The 19,491-nt window shown below is 43.9% G+C and overlaps 1 protein-coding gene across 1 annotated transcript in view; it reads left to right on the forward strand.

The window, feature by feature from the left end:
* Positions 1-19,069: 19,069 nt before the first annotated feature.
* Positions 19,070-19,491, forward strand: part of LOC100305273 (kinectin 1) — a 44,195-nt gene continuing 43,773 nt past the window's right edge. The window contains 1 exon segment of the mRNA NM_001165178.1: positions 19,070-19,159. The gene's annotated coding sequence lies outside the window, so the exon portion shown is untranslated.

A 19,491-nucleotide genomic window follows, 5' to 3' on the forward strand; every position in this document is an offset into this window, starting at 1 on the left:
ACATCCTCAACCCTTTTAACAGCTGCTGCACATATGCTCTGGATAGCCCTGACTTTGGACTCCTCATTCTCTTTCACCCTTGTGGGGCATTTGAAAGATGTGGCTTCATGGTTCTCACCACAATTGCAACATGTCACATGTTCATTACTTTTATAACACATAACATGATATTTTCCACAACTTGGACATCTTGGCTTCTCCCTTCTGCAAACACTTGAAAGGACCTAAAAGCTTTACATTGATCTCACTGAATTAGTCTTGGGATAAAGGCTCTGACTCTGTAGTTAAGATACGCTAACTGCACTTGAGTAGGGGGACTCCATATCAAAAACAAAAGAACAGAGAGACTTCACTTCTTCATTCCCCACTCAATTCATCCGACGTGCATCAATCACTCCAGGAATATTTATAGTCTCTTCAACATCTACTTCCCATGAGATTCCAGATATAACCCCTTTGATGGGTGCCCTGTTCCTAAGAGACACACACAACCCTTTAAACGTATAAATCCGGGTGAGACGCAACACGTTTTTTCTGATGCTCAGAAGCACAAAAAATCGAAACCAGCCCGCCTCTCATGATCCTCACAGCCTTCACTCTACCCAGCACTTTCTCCACCAGTTTAGATATCTCAAATGGATTCCTCAAGATTGGTAATTTGATCAGCTGCTCATTTACAAGCCATACTCCTACAAGACACAATGTGACATTCTCATAACTGTACTCTACTTTGCTACGTTTTCCATTCTTTTGGACAATATTCGAATTCTCCTTGATTCTACCGCCATTAGATTCAGAATCCACTTCATCGTCCGCTTCCGCATTTGGCTGGCTAACTAACTAGCGCCGTAGTAGGCTCCTGCCAAAGACAGTTCAGGTTTAGAAATGGTCTGCACTACTGCCACTGGCAACAATGTAGTTCCTCTGGGAGATTTTCTGGGATGTAGTCATTATGCCGATACTGTTCTATGATAGGTCACTCCCCGTTTCGTTCCGTTTACTCCCGTTTGGTTCTTAAACGGTAAATGGTTTCCGTAATGAATGCACCAAGGTAATCAAGGTAATTTCTCGATGAACACCATCTTGTTCTCTACAGTTGTTTTCCGCTTCCTTATTATGGTCACTGTGACGTGTAGCACCTCTCACCGGGGGTTTTTAGTTCTCCTTGCTCTTTTACCGTCTTCGAGGTTGGTAGGTTTGCTTGGTAGTGGTACCCTCCTTGGCAACAAACTTGGCAACCAAATGGTGATGATGATGAATTATGGTGTGTGGGCCAGACAAACATGACCCTGGCAAATTATTGTAATGTTTGCTTTGCCTTCGCGATGACAAACGCAACATCGTTTGTGGGTGAACTTTGCCTGGCATTGCGCTAGTGCGCTGAATCTGCTAGCTGACTCGCTCCCAATGACCTTCCACCTAGGCCTGGTGGGAAAGTTTTAAATGAAGGTTACCTGAGCGTTGAAGTAGCCATCAACGCAACATGCAATAATTTAAAAGATTTTACTGAGTTACAGTTCTTATAAGGAAATAAGTCAATTGAAATAAATTCATTAGGCCCTAATCCATGGATTGCACATGACTAGGAATACATATATGAATCTGTTGGTCACAGATACCTTAAAAAAAGGTAGGGGCATGGATCAGAAAATCAGTCAGTATCTGGTGTGACCACCATTTGCCTCATGCAGCGTGAGATCTCCTTGCATAGAATTGATCAGGCTGTTGATTGTGACCTGTGGAATGTTGTCCCACTCCTCTTCAATGGCTGTGCATAGCTGCTGGATATTGGCGGGAACTGGAACACACTGTTGTACACGTCGATCCAGATTATCTCAAACATGCTCAATGGGTGACATGTCTATTGAATATGCAGGCCATGAAAGATCTGGGACATTTTCAGCTTTCAGGAATTGTGTACAGATCCTTGCTACATGAGACTGTGCATTATCATGCTGAAACATGAGGTGATAGCAGTGGATGAATTGCACGACAATGAGCCTCAGGATCTTGTCATGGTATCTCTGTGCATTCAAATTGCCAAATTGCCATAAAATGCAATTGTGTTCGTTGTCCATAGGTTATGCCTGCCCTTACCATAACACCACCACCACCATGGAGCACTTTGTTCACAACTTCGATATCAGCAAACCACTCGCCCACATGACGCCATTCACATGGTCTGCGGTTATGAGGCCGGTTGGACGTACTGCCAAATTCTCTAAAATGACATTGGAGAGGGCTTATGGTAGATAAATTAACATTAACTTCTCTGGCAACATCATTGGTGGACATTCCTGCACGCAGCATGCCAATTGCACGCTCCCTCAAAACTTGGAACATCTGTAGCATTGTGTTGTGTGTTTTCTGGATCTGTTAGTTGTTTAGCAACCCCTTGTGGCAGTTTAAGTGCAGCAGTGTAGAACTAACCTGTTTGTGTCATGTGACAGAAAGCCATTTCAGAAGTGAAGCAATGTGTAAGATGTACAAGTGTGACAGAGTAGTTACAATCCTTCAACATCCTTTATAAGCGTTGTAAAATGCAATGTCTGTAAGTATATTTGTTTATTAACACAAGATAAATGCTTATCACATACATTTCATGTTTCTGTAAAAGACTAAGAACTGAGTTAGCTGTTAGCTTCTTTGCATTAGCTTCAGTGCTATTTCTCTCTAGGGACGCGTAGTTTAGCAATATCAAGCATACAGTTGCATTCTAGTAACTTTATCTTTGACTCTAGATTGAGTATTCTTATTCCTTATTGCGTACATTTAGTGCAGTTATTGTGTAAGACATTCTGTGCTCTACACTACTGTAACTGAAAATATGTCATTTTTGTTTGTTGCAGTTGCACACTGATTCAAGTAAACTTCCAAAATGCCAGCCTGCTAGTGAAAAGACAGGCATAGCTACCCATAAGAGAGGAACCTCCACGTAGAGCAGCAAGGATTTGAGAGCTAAGGGGCTGTCATCTTGGCACAGAGCAAGCCATCACGACATCACCAGCTTAAGTCTTGATCCTCCGTACCACACTTACCTCACATCCTGGCAAAAAAGTAGTAAGGAAAATGCTATGCAGCAAGACGAAAACAGAGACATGGAGAATTCGATGCACAGTCTATAAGTTCTTGCTCTTACAAATCATCAGTCAGTTTGAGGTTGTCAGCCAGTTCAAGGGTGCCAAAGCGAGAGCCAAAGCAGAAGCAGCCCAAGCCAGAGCAGCTTATGCAAAGAGAGAGATAGGCATTAAGGTTGAGAAGGCCCGCCTCAAAGCTACCTTGGATGCCCTGCAGGAAGAGAAAGAGAAAAATGCTTCTCTTGCTGAGGCAGAAATACTGGAGGCAGCTCTGCAGGAAGTAGATCTTGGTTTGGCCGGCAGGGTCTCGCCCCCAATCCCACGTCAGAAAAGCCTTCAGCACACCTTAGAGCACGCTAGCCTTAGTTCAAGTCAGCCGTTCAACAGAGTGAGGGGCGAAAAACCACTTGACTCTGCCGACACAGATACATCAGATAACATGCCCTGTGCCACCAACCAAACGCAGACAGATGAGCAGCTTACACCAGGTCATACGATCCTCGCCAGCACAAGCAAAGCCAACAACCAGAGGAATGGAGGGATACAAGAAGAAAGTCACCAGCAGTCTCCTACTCGTTCCCGTGGGATCCCGTGCAGAGCCTCTACTCAAGGTGACCATGGCATAACCCCCACCACCTTGCCCGCAGCCAGTTGGTCACTACCAGGTTAACCACATTAGATTATAAACCAGAGAACTATTGGGCTTGGAAAGCCTCCTTCCGGCAGAGTTAGGCCTTTCAGCGGGAGAGGAGCTTGTCCTTCTCATCAAATGGCTTGGCGCAGAGTCCTCCGAGCAGGCACACAGAATAAAGGCAGTCCATGTCAGACATCCTCCACCTGCGTTGATGATGCTCTGAGAGAGACTTGAGGAAAGCTACGGCTCACCCGAAGCCATTGAAAGGTCTCTCTCTGCCATGTTGGATAACTTACCCAAGGTGACAAATAAAGAATACCAGAGAATCTGTGACCTTAGAGATCTACTATTGGAGCTTGAAGCTGCAAAGCAAGATGGCTACCTACCTGGCCTATCGTACCAGGACACATCCAGAGGGGTGAGCCCAATTGTAGAGAAGCTCAAAATTCAAGCTAGAAAACAACGTCACCTTCCCTCCATTCTGAGTGTTCGCCAACTTTATCCGTAGAGAATCCAAAGTCAGGACAGACCCCAGCTTTAACCTCTTCTCCTCCCATGCGGCAACCTGTCAGAAGAGACTAGCAGCAAGACAGACATGGGAAGACAATATCTGTCCACAAGACAGTGTTTTCAACTGAAAACACAGGGGATAAGAAGAAACAAGTGGATTTGAATAAGCACTGCCCCATCCACAATAGAGTTAAAGTTAAAGAAGTGTAGAGGTTTCAGAGAGAAGTCCCTGGAAGACCACAAACAGTTCCTCAAAGAGAACTCTGTGTGTTTTCAGTGTTGCTCTTCCACAAATCATCTCGCCAAGAACTGGAAGGAAACGGGGGAAATGCAACAAATGCGAAAGTGACCAGGACCACTCAGCACTCTATCCCGGCCCAGTTCCATGGAAGTTAAGCTCATCCCCTTCCTCTTCAGAGCATGGCGGGGAGGAAGCGGAACCGGCCAATCAGGAGATCACATCTAAGTGCACCAAGGTGTGTAGAGAAGAAATGAGCACGAGAGCATCCTCCAAGATATGCCTCGTTAATGTGTTCCCAAAAGGACGTTGTGAAGATTCCAAAAGGATGTATGCTAAACTGGATGAACGAAGCAATCGGTCTCTAGCAAGATCAGAGTTCTTTGACATTTTCAAAGTCAAGGCGTGTGCGGGACTCACAGAGACAGCCGGTAGGAGGGCCTGTGGTTACGTTGTGGAGTCAGTCGATGAGAAAATGAGTCTCCGACTTCCCACACATCAAATGTAACCTAGTCCCTAACAACCACTTAGAAATTCCCACTCCAAAACACAGCTCGCCACCACAGTCATCTGATATGCATCGCAGATCCCACCTCTGGATCATGACGCAGACACACTTCTCCTCTTAGGCAGAGATGTCTTTTTAAAAATAAAAAAAAATGTAACCCTTTTTTCTCACCAATTCCTTCAGATCATGGACATTAAGGTCTGCCAAGACAGCTCCAACAGCTCGGTCACGCCCTTGCCCTTCCAGACACCAAGACGACGGCTGCCTAACAATAGGGAGTACGCTTAGTCATCTCCCCTCACTCCGTTGTACTCTAGAAAAGCGGCCTCAGATGAAGGAGCACTTCCTCGAGTTTGTGCAGAAAATGCTCCACCACTCCAGGAAGGTCTAGAATGCTGGTACCTCCCTTCATTTTGAGTCAATCACCCTAAAAAGCCAGACCAGATCCGTGTGGTGTTCGACTCAAGTGCACCATTCGAAGGAGTCTCCCTCAATGATGTACTCCTCACAGGCCCTGATCTCAACAACAGCCTGCTGGGGGTACTCATGAGGTTCAGGAAAGAACCCGTGGCCATCACTGCTGATATCCAGCACATGTTCCACTGCTTCGTGTTGAGGGAGGACCACAGGAACTTCCCCCGCTTCCTGTGGTATCGCAACAATGACCCCAGCAGTGACACATTACAGCAGACATATTCACATTCCAAGCTGTAGACGACAAGAAGCCATACACACGCAGGGGAGTGCTCTCTACGGTCAATAGCCTATTTTAATCCACTTGGCTTCCTAGCCCCTGTCACCATACAAGGCATGCTACACCTCAGAGAGCTCTACGCGAGTGGAAGATTGGGATTCACTCCTTGCTGCAAACATGGAAGAGGAGTAGAACAAATGGAGAGATTCACTTCAAGACTTACAGGAGCTACAGATACCTCGCACCTACACATATTACTCTACCTCTAATGCTCAGCTTAGCGAGCTTTGTGTCTTCGCAGATGCATCGGTGAAAGTTATCGCAGCTGTAGCTTACCTGAAGGTCAACACTCAAGATGGAAAAAGTGAAGCCAGACCTCACTGTCCCCAGACTGGAATTCGAGATCGCAGAGTTGATAGTTGAGGAGATGGATCTGAAGTTTGACAGCATCACATACTATTCAGACATCAAAGTGGTGCTTTGGGTACATCCACAACCAAACAAGGCAGTTCTACGTCTATGTGAGCAACAGTTCAGTGTATCCGGCCATCCACATCCCCAGACCAATGGAGTTTCGTGCCCACAGATCTCAACCCAGCTCACCATGGGTCTAGAGCCGTAACAGTAGCCCTCCACAGCAACATGACATGGCTGTCAGGACCAGCCTTTCTTCAGAATCCAGCCCTGCACTCCTCCAAATCTCTAGAGTTGTTTGACCTTATCAACTCTGCTTCTGATATAAGCCCACAGGTGACTACTAATGTCACTCAAATCTCCAAGAACCTTCTGAGCTCCAAACGCTTTGAGTGTTTCTCCAAGTTGAACAATCTCATAAGGACAGTAGCACACTTAATCAACATAGCTTGGACCTTCTTTCAGCCTGCATAATAGAGCACCTGCCATGGATGGCACATCTGTCAGAAGAAACCCACTGAAGGATAGCTGGAAAGAGCCCAGACGAGTGTTATGCAGAGGAATTAGGTGCATAGCAGCAGAACGCAGTCTTCCTACTGACAGCAGTCTACGAAGGCTGCATCCTATCGTTGACAGTGATGGACTGCTCAAAGTTTGCGCAATTTGGCCTCCATCTAAATTAAGAACAAACGATGTCAACTCCATCATCATTCCAGGTCGCCACCACCTGGCAATCTTGCTTGTGCGTCACCACCATGAGGCTGTGAAGCATCAAGAGACATTTCACAGAGGGTGCCATCCAAGCAGATGGACGAAGATGCTCCGCGGGAAGACGGAACACCAGCAGATGGCAGAACTGCCAAATGAGCAGCTGCAGGTAGCACCGCCTTTCAACAACGTAGTTGTTTAGGTTTCGGCACATGGGCGGTGGTCTCATGCCGCACCAGAGGAGGACACGCCAATAGCAAAAGGTGTGCGGTGATGTTCTCATGCACAAGAGCTGTTCACATAGAAGTAATTAAATCACTAAGTGCTTCCAGCTTCATAAACGCCCTGAGAAGATTATTCTCAGAGGCATAGCAAAGCAGGTACGTTCAGATTGCGGTACAAACTTTGTTGGTGATACCGAGACCTGAGGATGGATTGATCAAGTTCTAGTTCAGAGAGCACAGAGATGTATCTCCAAGAACAGAAATGTACCTACAATTGAGGTCGGAAGTTTACATACACCTTAGCCAAATACATTTAAACTCAGTTTTTCACAATTCCTGACATTTAATCCTAGTAAGAATTCCCTGTCTTAGGTCAGTTAGGATCACCACTTTTATTTTAAGTATGTGAAATGTCAGAATAATAGTAGAGGGAATGATTTATTTCAGCTTTAATTTCTTTCATCACATTCCCATTGGGTCAGAAGTTTACATGCTACCAAATACTAATTGAGTGTATTGCCTTTCAATTGTTTCACTTGGGTCAAATGTTTCGGGTAGCCTTCCACAAGCTTCCCACAATAAGTTGGGTTAATTTTGTCCCATTCCTCCTGACAGAGCTAGTGTAACTGAGTCAGGTTTGTAGGCCTCCTTGCTCGCTTTTTCAAGCAAGGAGGCCACACGCTTTTTCAGTTATGCCCACAAATTTTCTATGGGATTGAGGTCAGGGCTTTGTGATGGCCACTCCAATACCTTGACTTTGTTGTTCTTAAGCCATTTTGCCACAACTTTGGAAGTATGCTTGGGGTCATTGTCCATTTGGAAGACCCATTTGTGACCAAGCTTTAACTTCCTGACTGATGTCTTGAGATGTTGCTTTAATATATCCACATAATTTTCCTCTCTAATGATGCCATCTATTTTGTGAAGTGCACCACTCCCTCCTGCAGCAAAGCACCCCCACAACATGATGCTGCCACCCCCGTGCTTCACGGTTGGGATGGTGTTCTTCGTGTAACCGATGTGAAATGGCTAGCTAGTTAGCGGTGGTGCGCGCTAATAGCGTTTCAATCGGTGACGTCACTCGCTTTGAGACCTTGAAGTAGTGGTTCCCCTTGCTCTGCAAGAGCCGCGGCTTTTGTGGAGCGATGGGTAACGATGCTTTGTGGGTGACTGTTCTCTGTGTGTGCAGAGGGTCCCTGGTTCGCGCCCGGGTAGGAGCGAGGAGGCGGACTGAAGTTATACTGTCAAGCCTCCCCCTTTTTCCTCCAAACATAACGATGGTCATTATGGCCAAACAGTTCTATTTTTGTCATCAGACCAGAGTACATTTCTCCAAAAAGTACGATCTTTGTCCCCATGTGCAGTTGCAAACCGTAGTCTGGCTTTTGTAAAGGTGGTTTTGGAGCAGTGGCTTCTTCCTTGCTGAGTGGCCTTTCAGGTTATGTTGATATAGGATTTGTTTTACTGTGGATATAGATACTTTTGTACCGGTTTCCTCCAGCATCTGTCGTGATACCTCACATGTTAGATCCCTTACTTCAAAGGCAGTTATAGTCAAAGAACTAATCACTGATCATAATCTTGATGTGATTGGCCTGACTGAAACATGGCTTAAACCTGATGAATTTACTGTGTTAAATGAGGCCTCACCTCCTGGTTACACTAGTGACCATATCCACCGTGCATCCCACAAAGGCGGAGGTGTTGCTAACATTTACGATAGCAAATTTCAATTTACCAAAAAAAAGAAGACATTTGTCTTTTGAGCTTCTAGTCATAATCTATGCAGCCTACTCAATCACTTTTTATAGCTACTGTTTACAGGCCTCCTGGGCCATATACAGCGTTCCTCATTGAGTTCCCTGAATTCCTATTGGACCTTGTCGTCATAGCAGATAATATTCCAATTTTTGGTGACTTTAATATTCACATGGAAAAGTCCACAGACCCACTCCAAAAGGCTTTCGGAGCCATCATCGACTCAGTGGGTTTTGTCCAACATGTCTCTGGACCTACTCACTGTCACAGTCATACTCTGGCCCTAGTTTTGTCCCATGGAATAAATGTTGTGGATCTTAATGTTTTTCCTCATAATCCTGACCACCATTTTATTACGTTTGCAATTGCAACAAATAATCTGCTCAGACCCCAACCAAGTAGCACCAAAAGTCGTGCTATTAATTCCCAGACAACACAAAGATTTCTTGATGCCCTTCCAGACTCCCTCTGCCTACCCAAGGTGGTCAGAGGACAAAAATCAGTTAACGACCTAACTGAGGAACTCAATTTAACCTTGCGCAATACCCTAGATGCAGTTGCACCCCTAAAAACATTTGTCATAAGAAACTAGCTCCCTGGTATACAGAAAATAGCTAGCTCTGAAGCAAGCTTAGAGAAAATTGGAACGGAAATGGCGCCACACCAAACTGGAAGTCTTCCGACTAGCTTGGAAAGACAGTACCGTGCAGTATCGAAGAGCCCTCACTGCTCAACTCAACTTAATTGAGGAAAATAAGAATAATCCTAAATTTATTTTTGATACTGTCGCAAAGCTAACTAAAAAGCAGCATTCCCGAAGTGAGGATGGCTTTCACTTCAGCAGTAATAAATTAATGAACTTCTTTGAGGAAAAGATCATGATCATTAGAAAGCAAATGACTCTTTAAATCTGCGTATTCCTTCAAAGCTCAGTTGCTCTGAGTCCGCACAACTCTGCCAGGACCTAGGTTCAAGAGAGAGACTCAAGTGTTTTAGTATTAAATCTCTTGACACAATGATGAAAATAATCATGGCCTCTAAACCTTCAAGCTGCATACTGGACCCTATTCAAACTAAACTACTGAAAGAGCTGCGTCCTGTGCTTGGCCCTCCTATGTTGAACATAATAAACGGCTCTCTATCCACCGGATGTGTACCAAACTCACTAAAAGAAGCAGTAATAAGGCCTCTCTTGAAAAAGCCAAACCTTGACCCAGAAAATATAAAAAACTATTGGCCCATATCGAATCTTCCATTCCTCTCAATTTTTAGAAAAGGCGGTTGCGCAGCAACTCACTGCCTTCCTGAAGACAAACAATGTATACAAACTGCTTCAGTCTTGTTTTAGACCACATCATAGCACTGAGACTGCCCTTGGTGGTAAATGACCTTTAAAATGGCATCAGACCGAGGCTCTGCATCTGTCCTCATGCTCCTAGACCTTAGTGCTGCTTTTGATACCAACGATCACCACATTCTTTTGGAGAGATAAGAAACCCAAATTGGTCTACACGGACAAGTTCTGGCCTGGTTTAGAACTTATCTGTCGGAAAGATATCCGTTTGTCTCTGAATAGTTTGTCCTCTGACAAATCAACTGTAAATTTCGGTGTTCCTCAAGGTTCCGTTTTAGGACCACTATTGTTTTCACTATATATATATATTTTACCTCTTGGGGATGTCATTCGAAAACATAACGTTAACCTCTCTGCGCACCGAACCCGTTAGCGGGATTAAATTCGACAAAATACGGTGATCGCTACATAAATAGTCATATTAAACATTCATGAAAATACAAGTGTCTCACATGGGTCGAAAGCCTAGAATCTTGCTAATCCAACTGCCTTGTCAGATTTAAAAAAGGATTTACTGCGAAAGAATACGATACGATTATCTGAGGATAGAGCCCCTTTAAAAAAAACTATTTAAACCAGCACAGGCGTAACAATATCACAAATTGCAATAAAATAAATAGTTTACCTTTGACGATCTTCCTCTGCTTGCAATCCCAATGCTCATTGTTACATAATGAATAGGCTTTTGTTTGATCAAATCCTTTTTTATAGCCTAACACGATACATTTTGTGAACCGCTTGTGTCGTGAATTCCGTCTCATTCCATTTTCGACGACACACACTAAACGTGACTTTATCCAGTCATGTTTGGTTTCATTGCAATCAACTGGTTTGTTTGTAACACAATCAAACGTGATGGGTCATTTCGCGGGACGTATTGACTGAAAGAAACCGATTTGAAGACAAGTAATGACATCATTGTGCACCAATGATATGACCGCTGTTTCGTTGATTGACTGTATTTTAACCCAATGACCACTGATCGTCTTGAAATCTAGCTGGGTAGATAGCCAATGAGCTGAGGTAAACGGCAATATGTAATGTTTATGTGTTGGAAGACCAACCCATGTAGTAAACTCCGGCGTAAAGAGGGTCATTCGCCATTGAAGATTCATACCGGAAGGAGCCACGCATGTTACGCACAGCATTATTTTGGTAAAGCGCATCTTCAGCTGTTTATATATCAATCAGTATGGCGACTAAGTCAGGGAACGCTAAATCTAAGTCTAGATATACAGATGTACACACAATTTTAGAAGAAATTGATTGGGAAAGTGAGACAGAGATTGTTGGAGGACGATTCATTTAGCGATTCCCAAATGGAGGAATAGTTTTTGAGGGAATAATTTTGCACGCCCAATTTTTCAGTTTTTGATTTGTTAAAAAAGTTTGAAATATCCAATAAATGTCGTTCCACTTCATGATTGTGTCCCACTTGTTGTTGATTCTTCACAAAAAAAATACAGTTTTATACCTTTATGTTTGAAGCCTGAAATGTGGCAAAAGGTTGCAAAGTTCAAGGGGGCCGAATACTTTCGCAAGGCACTGTATATATATATATATATATATATTATATATTTAACCTTTATTTAAATAAGCAAGTTAGTTAAGAACAAATGACAGCCTACCAGGGAACAATGGCCTTGTTCAGGGGCAGAATGACAGATTTTTTTTACCTTGTAAGCTCTGGGATTTGATCCAGCAACCTTTCGGTTACTGGCCCAACGCTCACTAGGCTACCTGCCGCCGCCATGCAGTCTTGGGTGAACAGGCAGTACAGGAGGGGACTGAGCACACACCCATGAGGGGCCCCCGTGTTGAGGATCAGCGTGGCAGATATGGTTACCTACCCTTACCACCTGGGGGCGGCCCGTCAGGAAGTCCAGGATCCAGTTGTTTAATCCCAGGGTCCTTAGCATAGTGATGACCTTTGAGGGCACTGTGGTGTGCTGAGCTGTCGTCAATTAATGGCATTCTCACGTAGGTGTTCCTTTTGTCCCGGTGGGAAAGGGCAATAGAGATTGCATCATCTGTGGATCTTTTGAGTCACTATGCAAATTGGAGTGGGTCTAGGCTTTCTGGGATAATGGTGTTGTGAGCCATGACCAGCCTTTCAAAGCACTTCTTGGCTACAGATGTGAGTGCTATGGGTTGGTAGTCATTAGTCATTTAGGTAGGTTCCCTTACACGGAACCCAAACTGGCTGCGCACGTGCGCCATCGTGTGCCATTGTGCATAAATGTATTTTGTCCCCCCACACCAAACATGATCAAGGCACGCAGGTTAAAAAATCAAAACAAACTCTGAACCAATTATATTAATTTGGGGACAGGTCGAAAAGCATTAAACATTTATGGCAATTTAGCTAGTTAGCTTGCACTTGCTAGATAATTTTGTTCTATTTAGCTAGCTTGCTGTTGCTAGCTAATTTGTCCTGGGATATAAACATTGAGTTGTTATTTTACCTGAAATGCACAAGGACCTCTACTCTGCCAATTAATCCACACATAAAACAGTCAACCAAATCATTTCTAGTCATCTCGCTTCCTTCCAGGATTTTTCTTCTCTTGACTTCATATTGCGATGGGCAACTTTCATAAATTAGGTGCATTACCGCCACTGACCTTGTTCGTCTTTCACACCCACTTGGGTATAACCAATGAGGAGATGGGAGAGGCAGGTCTTGCGGCGCGATCTGTGTCAGAAATAGAACTGATTTCTATTTTAGCCCTTGGCAATGCAGATGCTCAATGGCGCGTGCAATAATTGAATAACATACATTTATTAATCTATTTTGCAATGCTTGCGTGTGGTCTGCCATTTAGTGTTCTTGGGCATAGGGACTATGGTGGTCTGCTTGAAACATGTTGGTATTACAGACTCCGTCCTGGTAATCAGTCTTCCGGAACAGCTGATGCTCTCATACATGCTTCAGTGTTGCTTTCCTCAAAGCGAGCATAGAAGTAATTTAGCTCGTCTAGTAGGCTCGTGCCACTGGGCAGCCCACGGCTGCCCATTTAACCACTAACGAAATCCCCTCACATTGATCCAAACTAGGTTTTGCTAATCAGGAAACTCTTGGGTATGTTGTGGTGGACTGTCATTATAATTGCTTTACGGGGAACCTGGTAAAATTATGTTTGTAGTATAGCTAGCCACTGAATGGCATTGAATTCAATCAGCGTGCAGTGAAAGCTATAACTACTTTTGGAGCAAACCAGTGCTCTCAAATCGTATCCTGATGTCAACAGCAGATGAGAGTTGTATTCATAACATTGCTAACTTAACTAGTTAACATACATTTTGAGAAAAAAGTTATATTAAGTGACTAGCTTAGCAACGTTTGGTGGTCAATGAGACAGAGATCTAGCTAGTAGCTAACCAACTGAACTTGCAAACATTATAACAAAAGTATAATTTCTGATTTAAAAAAATACTCAAACAGGCTCTGCATTTCAGCAATCACAGTAGCAAGTCGTCCTGGTGCACAGTTTAATTATTTAGCCGTTGAAACATTTTTTTTTGCCATTGCACTCACTGGCTTTCATGCGATATAAACGTGAGCTTGTCCAAGGTGTCAGATTTGATGACAGTTGCTATCCATTGGAGTGCTGCTATTGGTTGCCCAAAATTATGGGGAAGAGCTACATTTTCATTGAATAATGTGATCATAAAAATAGTTTCTTTGCTTTGTTCTGATTGACCAACCTACCGTTTATTTCTGTATTTATCATGTGGCATGAAATAAAACTGGGGGAAATAGGATGTACTGATTGTTTACCCAGTAGATGGGGCTGTTTGGTTTGTTGTGGAGTTTTAGATCATGTTGACCTGTTTACACCGGTCTCTTCCCAGGGTGGTACCAGCTGCTGAGTACAGTTCATGAGCATATCCACTGCCTATACAAGCTGTCCGATGCTGTGTCTATGCTAGACATGCTGCTGTCACTAGCCAATATATGCACCATCTCAGACTGTTAAGTCAAGCAGGAAAGTGAATAAATGTAATCAATTAAACATTTTTCACCCAACATTTCTGCAATAGAACATAAAAAACGGTTGTTCAAATTCATAGACACGCTAACCATATGATCCAGTCAGATTCAAGCTATCCCTGGAGTTGGTTGACCTCAGTCTAGTCAGTATCTGAAGAAACAACCACCCACTCATCCTTCTCACATAGCAGCCAGTCAATGCAGCATGATTGAATACAGTGCGTCAGCAGCAGCGCCCTCTCTTCTCCTCTCTGATTGACAAAGAGGCTGCTGTGCTCTGCTGTCTATGTAACATTGGTTGCCCTGTCAGCTTCAGTTGTCTGGGCAGCAGCCCCAATAGCAATGTGTTTGGTAACCACTGGCCCCCCCAGCTGTCTGAAAGGATCTCTGTAGAGACACGTGCTGACTGCCGGCCTTCTCCGTCTCATTCATCTCACTTTCAGATGACCCGAGTTACGTAACCGTTACTGTATTTGACCAGACCAATCTCTCTGCAGTACACGACAACTGTAGATGTCTGTTTTGACTGCATGTACTGTACGCTAGTAGTGTTTGGAATTCACATGAAATTAGTAATAAAATAACAAACGCAACTGAATTTCATTCACAGCAATTCAACCCAGATGGATTTTTTTTAAATTTACCAACAATGTAATTATCAATTATCAAAGTGTTCTTCCTGAAGTTATCCTGCTCTGTGCCTGCAACGCGTCCTTAGTTCACAGGCCATCAAGCAGGGTCGTTACCCCATTCTGGATCTTATCACTGGCCAGCAGCCCATGTCCAACAACAGCTACATCTCTTTTTTTATTTCACCTTTATTTAACCAGGTAGGCTAGTTGAGAACAAGTTCTCATTTGCAACTGCGACCTGGCCAAGATAAAGCATAGCAGTGTGAGCAGACAACACAGAGTTACACATGGAGTAAACAATTAACAAGTCAATAACACAGTAGAAAACAAAGGGGGAGTCTATATACAATGTGTGCAAAAGGCATGAGGAGGTAGGCGAATAATTACAATTTTGCAGATTAACACTGGAGTGATAAATGATCAGATGGTCATGTACAGGTAGAGATATTGGTGTGCAAAAGAGCAGAAAAGTAAATAAATAACAACAGTATGGGAATGAGGTAGGTGAAAATGGGTGGGCTATTTACCAATAGACTATGTACAGCTGCAGCGATCGGTTAGCTGCTCAGATAGCTGATGTTTGAAGTTGGTGAGGGAGATAAGTCTCCAACTTCAGCGATTTTTGCAATTCGTTCCAGTCACAGGCAGCAGAGTACTGGAACGAAAGGCGGCCAAATGAGGTGTTGGCTTTAGGGATGATCAGTGAGATACACCTGCTGGAGCGCGTGCTACGGATGGGTGTTGCCATCGTGACCAGTGAGCTGAGATAAGGCGGAGCTTTACCTAGCATGGACTTGTAGATGACCTTGAGCCAGTGGGTCTGGCGACGAATTTGTAGTGAGGGCCAGCCGACTAGAGCATACAAGTCGCAGTGGTGGGTGGTATAAGGTGCTTTAGTGACAAAACGGATGGCACTGTGATAGACTGCATCCAATTTTCTGAGTAGAGTGTTGGAAGCCATTTTGTAGATGACATCGCCGAAGTCGAGGATCGGTAGGATAGTCAGTTTTACTAGGGTAAGCTTGGCGGCGTGAGTGAAGGAGGCTTTGTTGCGGAATAGAAAGCCGACTCTTGATTTGATTTTCGATTGGAGATGTTTGATATGAGTCTGGAAGGAGAGTTTGCAGTCTAGCCAGACACCTAGGTACTTATAGATGTCCACATATTCTAGGTCGGAACCATCCAGGGTGGTGATGCTAGTCGGGCATGCGGGTGCAGGCAGCGATCGGTTGAAAAGCATGCATTTGGTTTTACTAGCGTTTAAAAGCAGTTGGAGGCCACGGAAGGAGTGTTGTATGGCATTGAAGCTTGTTTGGAGGTTAGATAGCACAGTGTCCAATGACGGGCCGAAAGTATATAGAATGGTGTCGTCTGCGTAGAGGTGGATCAGGGAATCGCCCGCAGCAAGAGCAACATCATTGATGTATACAGAGAAAAGAGTCGGCCCGAGAATTGAACCCTGTGGCACCCCCATAGAGACTGCCAGAGGACCGGACAGCATGCCCTCCGATTTGACACACTGAACTCTGTCTGCAAAGTAATTGGTGAACCAGGCAAGGCAGTCATCCGAAAAACAGAGGCTACTGAGTCTGCCGATAAGAATATGGTGATTGACAGAGTCGAAAGCCTTGGCAAGGTCGATGAAGACGGCTGCACAGTACTGTCTTTTATCGATGGCGGTTATGATATCGTTTAGTACCTTGAGCGTGGCTGACGTGCACCCGTGACCGGCTCGGAAACCAGATTGCACAGCGGAGAAGGAGGGCAGCAACATTGTCATCATCGCTGGGCTCAACATGAGCGGCAAGTCCACCTACCTCAAACAGGTGGTGCTGTGCCAGATCATGGCTCAGATAGGTAGGTGGAGAAACCACACACTTCATTCAAAATGGAATGTTGTTTTATAGTACCTGAATTAACTTAATTTTCAGTGTGCCAGTGTTGTAACCATTCAACAGGCTTACTCACAGGTTATTTATATAATGAGTCTGATTTGTCCTAGGCTCTTTTGTGCCTACTTCCGCATTGCTGAACAGATTTTCACCAGAATCGGGGTGGATGACAACTTTAAGACAAACTCCTCAACCTTCATGGTGGAAATGAAGGTGGTACATTTTCAATACATACTGGCCTTTCTGATGCAGTGATATGGTATGGACTTTTAAAATCTTGGCAAAATAGTTTTGTTTCATTTTGTCTGGGTATTCCCAAGGTCTCTTATATAATCCATAATGTGAAGTGACAAGTCTCTCATCATAGACGCGCTTGGGCGTAGCACCAGTGCTGAGTGGGGCGTCGTCATGTCACTCTATCTGCAAGTTCCTCGTTAGCCTCAGGGTAGGTACACTGTCCAACCAGCACAGTGCCTCTGTCTGAAACAATAGATGATTAATTGGATTGTTGTGTATGAATCATAGAAGCCTTAATTTTCTTTGACTTCCTGTTACTTGCACTGCTCAGATCAAACTATCATAAGTTAAATGTGTACTCCGCTCTGTTTCCCTGGTGGTCTCAGGTGTTCACTCTGTTTGCCACACACTTCCTGGAGCTACAGTATGTGAGCTGGAGACATTGTACCCCAATGTGGAAAACGAGCACATGGAGGTTCAGCACACCTGCACAGGCAACACGGGTACAGAGAGTGCTGAGCCATGGAAGCTCATATTTCCTAGGGTAAGGAAATATGATTGAACATTCTTAAAGGGGAGCTGAACTTCCTGATTTACCCTCGGTTGCAATTCTCCTCATTAGGAAATGCGACTGAGATCAAGATTTGGGTTTGGAGGCAGGCTTTGACGTGGGTGTCTCGTGTGTGTGTGTTCGAATGTGGAAAGCGTTTGTACTTTAACTCTGCCAAATACTACACAGTTAGTCACTCACCCTTCTAGAAAACGTGAAGCAGCCTAATCAGATCTTGTCTGGAAGTTTCCTAGACTAGCTAGCCAACTTCTTTCGCCAATTAGTTTCAGCCAGCTGTGTGCAACAGTAGAAAAGTTGTCTATCCAATCTGTGGGGCTAGTTAAGGACGGTCAATAAATTGCACAATGTAAATTAGACAATATTTTCATGTTGCACACCTTTTAGTAGTCTCATTAAATGCTTTCAACATCGTATATTAATTTCTGTAATTTATAGTTGGTCTAAGTCATTTGGTGCTATTGACATTTAAATATACATTGTGTAATTTACTGAGGTCCCCAACTAGGCCCTTAGGCTTAGGGGATATTGAATGTCAAACCAAATTGGACATGGGCATTACAATTGGGTCTAACCTGTCGTCTTCATCCTCTGTATCACCTGGCCACCCGGCTCCTGTAAACATCCAGGGACTCCATACTGGACCTTGACAGCCTGCGAATCTATCTAAAGGGCCCGAAAAGACACTATGAAACAGAAGAACGTGTCCATGGAGACAGAGGATGTCAGGTTGGGATGGGTCAATGAAGGAGGTGAGAGGAATTGAGGAAGCTTGTGGATTTAAATTATGCTGTTCGCTACAAAAAAGGTTAAATAAAAATATCCTATATGATATTAAATTACAAGTTGTTAGGTGTAATATTTTCAATGTTTCTGTAATATTTAATAGAGAGTTCATTATTAATGTGACATTAAGTTGGACAAGGGACAGGGGCCCAAATGTAAACAGACATGTAGGTTTAAAACCCCTAGATCTAGCATGGAAACCCGACATAGTATTTAATTCTACGTCGGGCATTAATGAGCATTTGGGTCAGGAAGGTTTCCTCTCATGACCACTACAAGCCAGCATGTTGAATAAAATTGTATTTTAACTTACTTTACCGGTTGTCCATGTGGATTTTGCAAGTAGGAATGTGTAAGAATAATTACAACTATTCAAAGCGCTGGTGGTAGTGCATTCAGATTTCTATCACCTCAAGCATCACAAGATTAATACTTGCCGAGCTCGTGCATGTGTTTACATGGTTCTTGGCATTCTTCTGGTGATAGAAATCCGAATGCACTACCAGTGCTTTGAAAAGTTTGTAATTATGCTTTCTGGTGGATATTGTCCCACATTCCTACCCGCAAATAGACCAACCGGCAAAGTAATTTAAAATATAATTTAACACTTTTGCTTGAGGTCTTGAGGAAACTTTCATAATCACTAATTTATGCCCGACATAGAATTAATTAAATTCAATGTCGGGTTTCCAGGCTACCCTGGTGCACCCGGGGTGGTTGTAGTCTAATCGGGTGCATAGAGCAAGAGGCCATGCCTTCTCCACATCCTCTTATCCAGTCCCATCCCTTCATTGAATCATACGCTATGTGCTGAGACAGACCGACCCGCCCCCGCGAAACCGAAACACAAGATACGGGCTTGGGTTGGAGCTGCTCCGGGGAACTCGCCATTTCATTTCAACATTTAGGGAACTTTGGCACTAAGATACAGGTATGTGCATTGCATTTCCTCCTACAACATTTGTTATTTTTAAACCGATCTAGTCATTCAAGGATTTTCGTAGCTGAAACCGTTATCTGGGCCTGGCACTGCCTGAAAATAGGGACGCGAGAGTGGGTCAGAGATTTCAGAATAGAGGGGGCGCTAGGTCACTTTATAGGCGAGGCCTTTTGTTAGGATTGGCTTCTCAGGTGCTGTACACCGGATTGGGTTTCAGAATAAAGTCAACATTAGCTGTGATTTGTCTTTAAACGTTATTTGTAAAATAAAGTATGTGTAGTTTAGACTAGAGCATTTCACCTATTTAAAATATAGAATAGCGT

Source organism: Oncorhynchus mykiss, chromosome 19, assembly GCF_013265735.2.
Source record: "Oncorhynchus mykiss isolate Arlee chromosome 19, USDA_OmykA_1.1, whole genome shotgun sequence".
In the NCBI taxonomy this organism is placed as follows: Eukaryota; Metazoa; Chordata; class Actinopteri; order Salmoniformes; family Salmonidae; genus Oncorhynchus; species Oncorhynchus mykiss.